General features: G+C 51.7%; 1 pseudogene; it reads right to left on the reverse strand.

Moving 5' to 3' along the window:
- Window positions 1-675: 675 nt before the first annotated feature.
- LOC125155653 (60S ribosomal protein L29-like) lies at window positions 676-3,838 on the reverse strand (annotated as a pseudogene).
- Window positions 3,839-13,325: the final 9,487 nt, after the last annotated feature.

The following is a 13,325-nucleotide window of genomic DNA, read 5'->3' on the forward strand; positions in this document are numbered from 1 at the left end:
CTCCCTGCTCACCCTCAGCAACCACAGCACCAGGGAGAGACTTCAGGATCCCCATTATACAGGTAGGAAGGTTGTGGCTGGGAGAAGCGAAATAACTTACTTAACAACTACATGGTGGGAAGTAGCAGGACAGCAGTTGAAGCTCAGGTCACGGGAAAGCATGGGATGGAGGCGATGGACCCTCAGGAAGCCCTATTTCAGTGTCGTCAGAGCCCCGCCCACCCCCAGTCTGGGCTCTGGTTCCCTGAGGAAGCACAGACCAGAGCCCAAAGCACTGTTTCTGGGGAACCAAGAAGAGCCCCCTCTCTCTCTCTTTCTCTCTCTCTCTCTCTCTCTCTCTCTCTCTCCCCTCCCTCCCTCTCAACATCCTGTTTATTGTCCAGAACTCTCTCCATTCCCTTCAGGACTAAGCTTTGGGAAACCAGAGTCTGGAAGTTTCTTTTCTGGGCCCTACCCCTTCACACCCTTCCCAGAGGGAAGGGCAAATAGCCCCTGTGACCGAAAGGGCAAAGGGAAAGAGGAAAAAAGGATTAATGCTTCAGCACTAACATCCTGCCACAATATTCTCTTGTGCAGTGCCCGCCCCCGATGACTTCACCCCAGTGGCAGAACACATTTGCGCCAGGTCCCCTCAGGGCCGCTCTCCAGGGAGAAAAGAGAGCCTGGCAGTCCGGCCTAGACGGTGCCAACCCTCCCACTGGGCAGCTCGGCCATTCGCCCGGGTGTCCTCAGGTCTCCTGATGCAAGGGCCCAGCAAGGCACCCGGGGCTTCCCGGTGGGCACCTAGGGACACCCCCAGGAAGTACAGTGAGTGTGGGGGGGCCTCTGCCGCCCTGGGGCCAGGCACAGCATCTCCCTGAGGCCGCCCCTGGCGCTCTGGGTCCAAATGCCATTTGCCTCTGTTTCCTCTGGCAAACCCAGAGCTCCCAGATGGCAGGAGCTGTGCCATAGTCACAAGGCGCTCGTCCGTCACAAGCACAGCAAAACCTCTCAATAGAGACGCAATGTTATGGTTTGTCTTAGGAGGATTTGCTGTTTGTTTTTTTTTTTTTTTCTTTTGGAGTCCCACGCCCACCCAGGACTCTGTCTGGTACACCAAGGTCCCGAATCCACGAACGAACGAGGAGGCTTCAGCCGGGCACTGCGGGCTGGTGATGACCGAGGGACGACAGCCCAGCTCCCCGGGTCATGAGCTTCACTGGACTGTGACGGGACAAAAGGAACAGAGACATACGGAGCATCGGGCTTCCTAAGCGCCCCAGGGACAAACAGTTGCAGGAAGCGATGGGGTTCGTGAAATTCCCCATAGCTTCTTTCCCCACCCCCCAGAGTAGGAATGCGTTTGCACCTGGATCCAACACACCCTTAGGTACAGGCTCATAAACTTCACTTTCCCACAATCAATATACACCTTTTCTCTTTATTTTTTTTAAAGTAGGCTGCATGCCCAGCGCAGAGACCAACGTGGGGCTTGAATTCACGACTCTGAGATCAAGATTTGAGCTGAGATCAAGAGTCAGACGCTTAACCGACAGAGCCACCCAGGTCCCCCTCTTTTCTCCCAAACCAGCCAGATCTGTACCCCGGAAGTGGAAGCCGTATTGCCCACCCTTGCTTTACTACTCGGACAGGATCTCCGCACCCCAGAGAGCAGGCAGGTGTTCTCCTACCAAGTGAGCTGCTAATGGCTGTCTAGGGTCTTTGTTAGAGATGCACTTTGTGGCCACAGTGCCCCAGCCCAGCACAACTCAGGTGGTTTTCCCTAAGCCTTGAGTCCTGTCAGATAATAGAAAAATATGTAAAAAGAAAAAAAAATGTATATTGGTCTCTGCTGTTTCTTGGCACAAAGCTTCTAAACCCCTTATAATTTCCTGGTGACAGGAGTGACTTTTGTTCTAACAAGGTGACTCTGGGTAGGCTCCTGGATGGAATGGGAGTTGGTCATCAGAAAGTCCCACCCATGATGAAAAGCTTGGAACTGTCAGCCCCGTCCCCTCTCCAGGGTTAATGACTGATCATGCCTACATAATCTAACTTCCATAAAGATCCCCAAAGTACGGGGATCCAAGAGCTCCCGGGTTGGTGAGTCGAGTGATGTACTTGGAGAAGACACAGAAGCTCCCGTGCATCTCTTCTAGCCTCTCTTCTATCCGGCTTTTACATCCTTTTGTAACAAACCAGCCAGCGATCTAGTAAGTAAACTGTTTCTTTCTCCCCGCGATCTAATAAGTAAACTGTTTCTTTCTCGGAGCCCCTCTAGCAAACTAACTGAGCCTCAAGGGGGGTTGTGGAAACCTCCCTTCCATAGCCGGTTGGTCAGAAGTACGGATAACAACCTGGACTCGTTGCTGGTGTCCGAGGCAGGGGCTGGGGGCATGGTCTTCTAGGCTGGGGCCCTTAAGCATGAGATCCCACGCTGTCTGCAGGTGCACAGTGTCAGAGCTGAGTCGAATTGTAGGAGCCTCCCCTGCCCCTCCGCTGCCCGAGCTGGTGTCACAGAATTGCTTGTTGTGGGGACTCCCCCTGCCCAGAGGCCTTGTGAGTGTGGCCATGGCGTCAGAGTGAGGGAGACACACAGGAGGACTAGGGGTGGTTTTCCTGAACAATTCCTTACCAGCGTTGCTAATTCCTTGACAAGGAGGGTAATCGTGGCTCTCCTACGACGGTACTTTGAGGACTCAGTGAAATAATCTTCGTAGTGGGTTCAACACACTGCACGACCTCTCGTGTGCGATAAAGCCATGCCTCTTGACCGTCTCTGAGTCAGCCTAAGTGTCCTAAGGTGCACGACAGAATGCACCCATCTGGAGGCTACAGCTTGATGGGTTTGTGGCGCGTTTACACCAGTGGAACCGCTGCCACGTTTGGCTTCCGGAACGTCACCAACCCCCCAGAATGCTCCCTCCTGCCCCTTGCGGCAATCCCTGCCCCCACCCCAGCTCCAGGCAGCCACCCATCTGCTTTCTGTCGCTATAGATTTGCTTCCTAGCATTTCGTTTGAATGGAATTTCCCTCAGCACAGTGTCTGTCAGATTCAGCGTGCTGTCGTGAGCGTCTGTTCCTCCCTCCTCTTTACGGCTGAGTGCTGTCCCGCGGCAGAAACATAGCACGATTTGTTTATTCCAGCGTGAGGTTATCATGCACAAGCCTCTGTGAACATTCGAGAACAAGTCTTCGTGTGGATATGTGTTCTCTTTATTATTATTATTATTATTATTATTATTATTTGACAGCTCCTGCCACAGGCTTATCTGCACAAACAGCACAGGAGGGCACCAGCCCCATGCAGACAGACGCCCAGGGATCACACTTGGTCCTTCCATCCTCACTCTGGCAGACAGAAGCCTCTACACTGGAGACTTCGTGGCGGGCGGCGCCTATGGGAACCCGAGCCACAGCAGGAGCTGGAGCTGGGGTCACAGCTGGCAGCCTGGGCCTCGGTTTGAGTCTCAGCCTCGGACTTTGGCCAGCAGAGCCTGAGACCCTTGGCAGCGAGGGCGCGAGCATGTCTCCCGAGCTTGGGGTGAGCGGTGCAGGCAAGTTGATTGAATTTGTGGCTACCAGTCTTTGGGATGTTGGGCTTGACGAGGGCCTTGAAGGCCTCCACACGTGCACTCATGGTCTTGGCATTGTTGGCCTGGGTCTTCTTCGGGCGCTTCTTGCTGTGCTTCTCGGCAAAGCGCGTGTTCTTCAGGAACTTGAGTTCTCTACCCCTAAGAGATTCATATTTTGGGGACTGGGGTTTCTTGGTGCCATTTCTGTGCCGTTTTCGCAACTGGTTGTGCGTGGCGTGGTTCTTGGACTTGGCCATGTCTACACCGAAGCCAGCGGCTCCCAAAGCACCTTGGACCAGAAGAGAAAGAGAAAGACTAGTTGTATGTTCCTACTCCCTCTAGGTGGGTGCCCAGGGGTGGGACTGCTGGATGGCATGGTAAGATATGTTGAGTGGGTGCTATTAGGAAACTGCTAACTCTCTTCCAGGGTGCTTCTATCATTTCCACACCTGCCACAGCACAGGAAACTTCCAGGCACTCTGCTACCGTGGCAACATGTAAATCAACTTAATTTTGACTCTGAGCTCTCACCCTGCCAGGTAAGGAAGAAGTTTAGCCTCATCTATTTTCAGGGCTGCTCCCACAACACGCACACATGCACGCACACACACACATGCACACACACACACACACACACACACACACACACAGTGGGAGAAGAACAAAGCCTGAGTCTCACACTGTGCCCTGTGTGCACCACTTACCACTGAGATCTCCATTTGCCCGGATAATCTGAGGTCTGCCAACCTCCCGCCCCCTTGGCTGAGCCACCCCAGCAACAGAGCATGGTCCCAGAGACCGGTACCCACCCAGCTGCTCCTCTCTGAGGTCCTTATCCTGCCCAGGGCACTAGAAGAGAGGCACAAATTAATAGCTGAAAACGTTGCTCCACTGTACATATAAAGCACCTAACACTGTCCCAGACCCAGAGACGATGCTTAGTTAATGTTCCCTTTCCCTTAAGAGAGGGGAAAGTTGTTCTCTCCCCTGTGGAGATGCATTTTGAGCTGAAGCCTTGGCCTGACTTATGGTGATACAGAGGCAGCACATCTGCCCTCTGACAAGCCTCCGTCAGCTGTCTGGTCTGAGAACCGTCCATCACGAATCACAACCACTTGACTCGAAGCTCCCGCTGCACCTTGTTCATTTGCTCGATACTGCAGAGCCGTAAGCGGTATTCCATTTAATAAAGGGACATCTCTGAAGTCTACTCGCTCACCCTTGGCCACGCTGAAGGTGGGGCTCTGGGGAGAGAGGCTCTTGACCTTCGTTCCTGTTCTCTGTTCTGAAGCATTTATTCAGGTCATAACCCAAATCCACTTCGATCATCTTCTGTTGCAAACATAGGTCTCAGTGCCTGGCAAACGGGCAGTTGGTACACATATTTATTGAATAAGTGAATAAATGAATCATTAACTGTTGGTGATTTTACGGATGTGGACATGACTCGCTGAAGTGAATTGTGCTTTGTGGAGCCATTTCTGCTTGAAGGAAATGTCCTGCTACAGCTAGCCCGTCTAATCCCTACACATCTGGGGAAAGCAATAGGGCACCTGGGGTAAGACCCTGGAGCCTTCCTTCACTGGACACTTGGACCCCTTGGGAAGAAGCACCCAGGGTGCTCTGCTCTTGGGCGCCCCCTACAGGCCTGTACGCAGTAACGGCCATCAGTCCTGCTTCCTGTGTCCTGAAGAAACATTTTTCCTGGTGCCTAAGAGGAAGAAGAACCCTTGGACTCTGAACTACCACTGAATGCATTTTTCACTTATTTCCCCTCAGTTAAGTGCTGTTTTAGTAACTAATCTGAAAAGAAAGCCAAAATCCTACTGCATTCCTTTAAAAGTAAATATTTCAGCTAATAAATGAAAAAAAGATGCTCAACATCACGAATCACTAGGGAAATGTAAATCAAAACTGTAATGAGCTTCCAATATACACTCATTAGAATGGGAACTATAACAACAACAACAACAACGAAAGAAAATAAGTGTTGGCGTGGATGTGGAGAAAAGGGAATCTTTGTACACTATTGATGGGAGTGCAAATTGGTGTCGCCACTATGAAAAATAGTATGGAGGTTCCTCAAAACATTAAAAACAGAACTACCATATAATTCAGCAATTCCACTTCTGGGCGTATACCCAAAAGAACGGAGAGCAGACTCAAAGAGATGTTCCTACATCTGGGAAGGAGGTTAAACGTGCTGACTGTGTAGCCAGGCTGCCTGGGTTCATTTCATGGCTCCCCCACCTCGGTCTGTGACTGCAGAAAAATGATTCAATGTTTACGTTAAACAGCTTCCTCATCTGTAAGATGGAAACAACAATAATGCCTACTTGTTTTGTTTTTAAGTTTATTTAGTTTTTTTTTTTTCAACATTTATTTATTTTTTGGGACAGAGAGAGACAGAGCACGAACGGGGGAGGGACAGAGAGAGAGGGAGACACAGAATCGGAAACAGGCTCCAGGCTCTGAGCCATCAGCCCAGACCCTGACGCGGGGCTCGAACTCACGGACCGCGAGATCGTGACCTGGCTGAAGTCGGACGCTTAACCGACTGCGCCACCCAGGCGCCCCTAAGTTTATTTACTTTTGATAGAATTCGAGCAGGGGAGGGGCAGAGAGAGGGAGACAGAGAATCCGACGCCGACTCTGCTGACCGCAAAGAGCCTGACTCCAGGCTCGAACTCACCAACTGTGAGATCATGACCTGAGCTGAAATGGGCCGCTCAACCAACTGAGCCGTTCAGGTGCCCCCAATGATCCCTACATCTTAGGATCGTTGTGTGAACGGAAAAGAAAATAAACCCATCCAAAATGTTTGGTTAAGTCACGACCCGTCTTACTACAGTGATTCCCCGTCTCTGTAGGTGAACTCTTGACCCTAGTTCAACCTTTAAGTAAAACACTGGCAGGGCCGCCAGGAAATCAGTGAACCGGAGAATCCAGGTGCACAGGCCCAAAGCCCCTCCTTCCCAATAGGACAGCCCAAGGTCCACGCATGCGCCGCCCCGCCCTTCCTCAGGGACACGAGGCCATGCAGCTGCGGCTAATCCTCACCCCTGTTTGCCATTAACCGAGCTGTGCAACAGGCGGGCGAGACGCGGGGGGCGGCAGAAGCTAGGATCTGGATTTGCACCCTTGGGGGAGGGTCTAGAAGGAGCTCAGATGGGGGCCAAAACACGGGGGCGTGTAGCCGTGGCCCCAGGGCTGCTGTAGGAATTTGAAAAAGCAGAGAGTTCTCTCCTGGAAGAATGGGGGATGGGAAGGTATCGACAAATACCCCCCCTACTGGATCGTTTCCAGGGCACAAAGCACTATGAGTGAGTAGAGGGCGTCGGAATGGGTCAATCCATAAAGCTGAGCAGAGAGAAAGCAATGACTTCCTGGAACACTTTGCCTTGATATCACCAGGCATGGTGGTGGCATGGAAGAAAGCTCTAGGCAAGGACCGCAGGGAGGGAGGGGGGAAGGGAGGGAGGACGGAAGGAAGGCAGGCAGGCAGGCTCTGGTATCAGAACATCCGGAGGCCAGCGTCTGGGTGGGAAGGGCTGGAGAACCCTGGGCCTCCGGCCAGGCCTGCCCTGAAAGGAAGTTCTGGAGGGAAGGGGCCTGAGGCCAAGCCTGAGGTCAGTTATCTGGAACTCAGGCCACGGGTGCCAAGACCAAAGGAAGAAAATGAGCTGTGCTCCAGGTGAAGTGATGGGTCAGGAAGGCAGGAGAGACAGATAACATGGTCGTTCATTTTATGTGTCAGCTTGATGGGGCCATGGGGTGCCCAGATATTTGGTGTCTGTGAGGATGTTTTCAGATAAGATTAATATTTGAGTTGGTGGGCTGAACAAAGCTGAGTGTCCTCCCTAATGTGGGCAGGCCCCATCCCATCTGTTGAAGGCCTGAGGAGAAAGAAGCCTAAGAAAGAATTCTTCCTCTGCTTGCCAGTCTTCGAGCTGGGACATCAGTCTTCTGTACCTGGATTAGAACTTACACCATTAGTTGTCCTGAGCCCCCAGCCTGCAGACAGCAGATTGTGTGATCGCTCAGCCTCCATAATTACGTGAGCCAGTTCCTTAAAATGAATTTCTTGATAGATGAATAGATAGAATGAATAGATTTGGCTTCTCTGGAGAATTCTGGCTAATACACGTAACCAAGTGGAGGACAAAAGAGAAGGTCCAAAGAATGTCCTGAGGGTTCTGGCACGGCCGCAGCAGGAAAGAGGTCAGGTAAGGCTACCAAGTAGAATCAGCAAGAAGCCTCTCCTTGGTATCAGACCAGCACAGCAAAGTCTCCTTCATGAGGACTTCTGGTGTCTAATTCTCTGTGTCCTGATTGCTGAGGGGGATTTATGTACAAAACCTAAGGGCTGTTACATTTATGAATATCCCATTATTTCCTGAGGCAGGAACCCACAGACCTCCGAGAATGTGTTACCTGCACACAGTCTGACATGGTGAAATATCAACTTGACACATAGAGCTCAGAGGACACTTTGTTTTACACTGTTAGAGGGTGTACAGATTTTGGTCCAGTCCAAACCGCTATATATAGCGACAAGGCCGGGTAGAGGTGAACTTGGGCCAGATGGAGCAGAGAAAGCTGATTTGGTATGCAATGCACCTGCTGGGACAGGCTAGGCCCTCTATGCTGGGAGACCCATTTGATATGGCAGAGACAGGTGAACCCCATCTAGGGCCCAGCATGGAGGGCGTGTGTTGGTCGTAACCCTCCTGGGAGCTTCCTGGGTGCAATCTGAAATTGGCCCCTGTGCTCTGAGGGCAGAGAGAGACTGAAGAAAGAGGCAGTCATTCCAGGATGGTGGGTGGCAGCTTTAATAAGCAAAGGGGACTTACATATGAGGCTTGTCTCAGGCAGCAGCAAGATGAATGGATCCCTGTACCTGCTGGCCATACCTGCAAAGTTTATAAAGAGGCCTTCGCAGGGTCTAGTCACATACACCATGAAGGCGTTTTCAACGCCACGTCGCCATCTCAAGGCCATATCCTTGTGACACGGCCTCCGGGAGCAAGAAAGGCAAGCGGAAACCACGTTCCAAGGACAGGGCCGAGGAGGTGAGGGGCCTCCAAGTGCCAGGGTCCGGCTCACGGGTCGGTTGGTGGCCACATCTTTTTGATGACCTTTCCCACCGGGGTGGTCCCACCGATGAGTAGAGGGAGGAGGTCATCTTCAGAGGTACAGGCAGGTGTTGGCGTTTGCAAAGTCTGGCACATGGTGGGTAACATGGCCCGGCCTGGGTCCTGTGCTTGCATGTAGAGAAGAACCTGACTCTAGAGGAGCCGGGGTACTGGGAAACTCACAAGGCCAGGACTGGAGTCCAGAAGAGCATGGCAGAGAACCAGCCCCAAGAACTGGGTTGTGCCTCTCCTCTGGGCCCCCTCCACACCTGGGCCTACAGACCACAGTGTAAGCGCGGCTCTGCTGCTTCTGTCAGCCCCATCAGTGATGAGTTCCCAGGGGCCAGCACCACATCTCAGTTTCTTCTGTGCCCCTGGTGCCTAGCAGAGTGCCTGACACACAGTGAGTGCTCAGCGAGCGTGTGAAGAAACAGGAGACTCGGTGTGGAAACCCCTGCGCAGTGAGTCAGTGCTTCTCGCTCGGACCCAGCCTGGCCCTGAGCCCGAAGAAGCACAGCCTGGCAGTGAGGTGTGGGGTTGCGACCCGGGCAGGCCCTGGAGTTCACTGTCCTCTGGATGGGTTGCTGTGGCCCTGGTTTTTTGAGGTAGGGGAAGGAAGGGGATTGCTTTGTTCTGATCAATAATTAGATAAAAATAAGTGAACACTCGTATTTAGGGGGCTCAGGAAAGAAGTGTGGCTTGCTTCAGTGTTTGATTCCATCCAAGTTGTCTTTCCGTGAGCCATGATTTTCACACGACTGTTGCTGCCCAGAAGAATAATGTCACTTAACACCTCCCGTCCTCTGTTGCCGCCCAGAGGAGTAATGTCACCTAATGCCTCCCTTCCTCAGCTTCAGGTAGGAGCTCAGGGCCCCAGAAGGTGCTTCTCAGAGTGTTCGTCAGTCACATGGCCCAGGAACATCCCCAGAGCCCTGTGGTGAGAAGAGCTGGGGCTGCAGACGGCCTACAGGAGGAAGGCGGGTGGGCTTGCAGATGCTTCCCGAGCAGCTGAACAAAGGTTCTGGAAAAAGCAGTCCCTGCAGAACCAACATAATAGCGTGACACGCCATCTACCTCTTGTGAGTAAAAGGCCCGCCTAGGTGTCTTGATGCTATAAAAAGTGTCTGTCTGATGTTTGTCTACCAAAAAAAGCCAAGCGGAAGTCTTCATTACAAAAAAGACCCATGAAGGACTGGGTTTCACACCCCCTTTTCCCATGGCCACTAATTAAAATTACCAACTTTGACAATCTATGGGATGTCACCAAATAGAAGTACTCGACATTTCCACAGGAAACGCCCCTGTGGGTCACCACCCAGGAGTTACCACCACATGCATGTGAGTTCCCAAAGATCTGCAGTTAGCAGAAATGTATGACCAACTCTGTCAGTCAGGTTTAGTTGCAAAGAGAACCCACGTGAACTGGTTTAATTGTTGGGAGGGTCAGCAAGAGCGTGAACACTCAGCTTCCAGGAGCAGAGTTGAGACCCACGTCACAGAACTGGCTCCTTCAGAGCCGTGCCTTGGCTCCACCCCCACAGCAGACGAGATGCTTCAGCATTTCCTCACTGGAGGACTGGGAGCTAGACAAAGGCTAGCTTCCTACCAGTGCCTTTTGCCAAAAGGAAAAATCCACAGCCCTGCATGGAGCGCGCTCCTATGACAAGAACGGAAAGAGCACCTCAGGGAAACTGCCCAGTTCTTAGTCTTTAGATGCGCTGAGGTTTCCCTCACGCCTCGGCCACCTGTGAGAGTCCTGCAGGCTGGCTCTGCCTCCGCCAGGAATGGTTCTCTCCCTTCTCCACGGTGGCTCTGGTAATCTGCCTCTGGCTCCCCTGTTTGGAGACGGGAAGACTTCTCTAGCTCATTGACCTCTCCGTGTGACTCTTGACTCTAGCAGCTTCCTTGCTTTGATCACCACCTGTAGCTCCAGGTCAGAGATCCCCATTTTCTGACCCAAGCCCTGGAACTCCTACCCAAGGAAGAAGATTCACACCTTCTGGAGCATTCTTCACACGGACCCAGCTCTGACGTGCTAATGACCCTGGGGACAAAATGGGAAAGAGCAGAATGTAAACCAGGTGTGAAAAAGGCAACAGCCAGGCCCCGCAGAAGGCCAACCAGGGTCCGATGTCTCTAAGTAAAGGAAAACTTTGGTCCAATCGAGGCTATTGTCCATGTCTGTTGGTGGGGCCCAGCAGTAGGTGTCCCCATGCAGGAGTCATGTGCAGGTGGCTTCATGGGGCTAGACCGAGAGGGTCATCTGCAGCAGGTTATGGACTCTCAGCAAAGAGGACAACAGTGAGACTCATCCTCCAGGGAAGGTGCTGGCAGAGATGAGGCAACCTGCTTGGGCCCCAGTGCTGCTGAGAGGGCTTAGAACAGCAAGAGAAACTTCAGAGCAGACTCCTATTCCAGTACCCGCAGGAGGGGAGGGAGATTTGCAGAATGGATCTGGGATCGACTGGAATTATTACACTGTAAATCTTGGATAAACGGGATCATTATTACAACCTCTGTCTCAATATCCTAGCCTGTTGGCTGTTCAGATGAGAAGAGGTGAGCCCTTAACCTGAACTCCAGCTCTGCCAGCCCACATTAGTTGGGAGACCCGGCTCCAGTGTCTCACGTAGTCTTCCCTTTTGATCTCATCAGGTTCTTCCCTTGCACAAAAAACAGAGGAACATGAACTTAAGTTTTCTTACGAGGGGACTTGTCAGAATGAAATGGGAAGGATGAGATCCATCAGGAAGGTGTGGCAGAGATCGGCTACCTGCTCCTTACGCTTATTTCCTCTTGGGGGATACTCAGCCACGTGCCCCAGCCTCCTTTGCAGGTAGGTGTGGACGTGTGGTTGCATTCTAGCCAAAAAAGTGGGAGCAAGAGTGGTGCTGGCTGCTCTCAGGACTGACCCACATCCCCGCCGTTTGTGATCTCCCATGTATACCATGCATAGTCCCCAAAAGACCAATCCAGAGAAGCCATTGTGCCACTCAGATGTATGGCGTCGATGATGGATGGGGATTTGGAGGTGTCAGAGGTAGAGAGGAGGCTTTAAGGGACTGGGAGAACAACCACAGAGAATCTTTAAGCAGGGACGCCAAAACAGGTAGGAATATAATTGCCATCCACTGTTTGGACTCCATCCAAAGAGAGTAGAGGGACGCCAGCCAAGTAAAGAGGCCCCAGGAGCCGTATTTAGCAGGAGCAGGGGAGCCTCTGATGGCTGGTGGTTCTCACTTTATCTCACACAGCAGGCTGTTCTGTGACATTGGCTGTGGGAATAGTGACAGGTTCCCCTGGGTCCTGGAAGGCCCTGGCAAATGTGTCCCTGTCCTGGTGAATGCACAGGAGGAAGAAGCCTGCAAGTCCTCATACAATACATTTGCTCTGACTTTTTACTTATCAGGAGCTGTCTTGAATTACCTGGAGATTGACAATTACCTGTTCAGAATATCCTGTTTTGTTCCTGAAATAGAGGTACTAGAAGTTCATGACAGAAACTAGATGTAATTTTTTCACAGGAACAATATAATAGGGTTGTGATTCTAGCCAAGGTCTGATACAGTATTTGCAGAAATGCCCAGAAATTGCAGAGTAACCGATGTGTCCATGAGAAATCTACCCTGGCACAGTGTAGAGTGTTCTGAGGTATCTATGAATCAGTCAAGTAGGGCAATGCAATAACCAATCACAGTAAAGCTCTAAAAATTTTATGTGAGAGCTTCACTGGGGGCTTGGAACCAGAGAGCCCTCTGGCTGAAGGCAGCAGCCAGACCCTACAGTATGTCCGCAGGGTGTTTCGGAGTGAATTATCCAGGTCATCTGTGTTGAACCCTGTTAGTCTGAGGTTGACTGGAGACCACAGCCGTCAGGATTCCGGATACCTTTATGAACTATTCTGTCCTCATCAAAGGATTTTAGAACACTGGGTCACCCCTGGAATTACAAGAGGCCATGCATGAAGTCAGAGGCCCGAGGCCATTTTTTGTTTGTTTTTAAAGTTTATTTTGAGAGAGAGAGAGCGAGCGTGTGTAGAGTAGGGGCAGAGAAAGAGGGGAGAGAGAGCATCCCAAGCACTGTTAGCACAGAGCCCCACAAACTGCGAGATCATGACCTGAGCGGAAACCAAGAGTCCCACGCTTAACCGACTGAGCCGCCATGAGACCCCCCCCCCCGCCCCCCGCCCTGGCCATTTTTAAATCCTCCTCCCCCAGCAGCCTCCCTTACAACATTGCCTTGGTGAAACTGAAAAACCAGGACCTTTGTAAGGAAAAGGAAATTCAAATGACATCCCCTTGGAGAAAAGAGACACGTGACTGCTTCTTTCTCTCTGTTGTGAATATCCCTTTTCCACCAAACCCCATTGGAACGTCTGTGGGCTTTCTGTTCCTTGCCCTCATCCCAGTGGGTTTCACCATGAAGGGGGGCAGAAAAAGCGTATGCGGCGTCCCTCAGGTAAGAACAGCCCAGGGCTGGCGTATAACCAAGTTCTGCCACGACACTATCCATGTTGCCATACCTCTTCGAGCTAACGCCTCGTGCAACTGCAGAATCTCCGAGGAGAAGACAATCACATGAGACTCATTTATTCAGGTTCACCAAACAGGTTTCCTCAGCCCTTCCCGAACACACT

Source organism: Prionailurus viverrinus, chromosome F1 (assembly GCF_022837055.1).
Source record: "Prionailurus viverrinus isolate Anna chromosome F1, UM_Priviv_1.0, whole genome shotgun sequence".
Classification (NCBI taxonomy): Eukaryota; Metazoa; Chordata; class Mammalia; order Carnivora; family Felidae; genus Prionailurus; species Prionailurus viverrinus.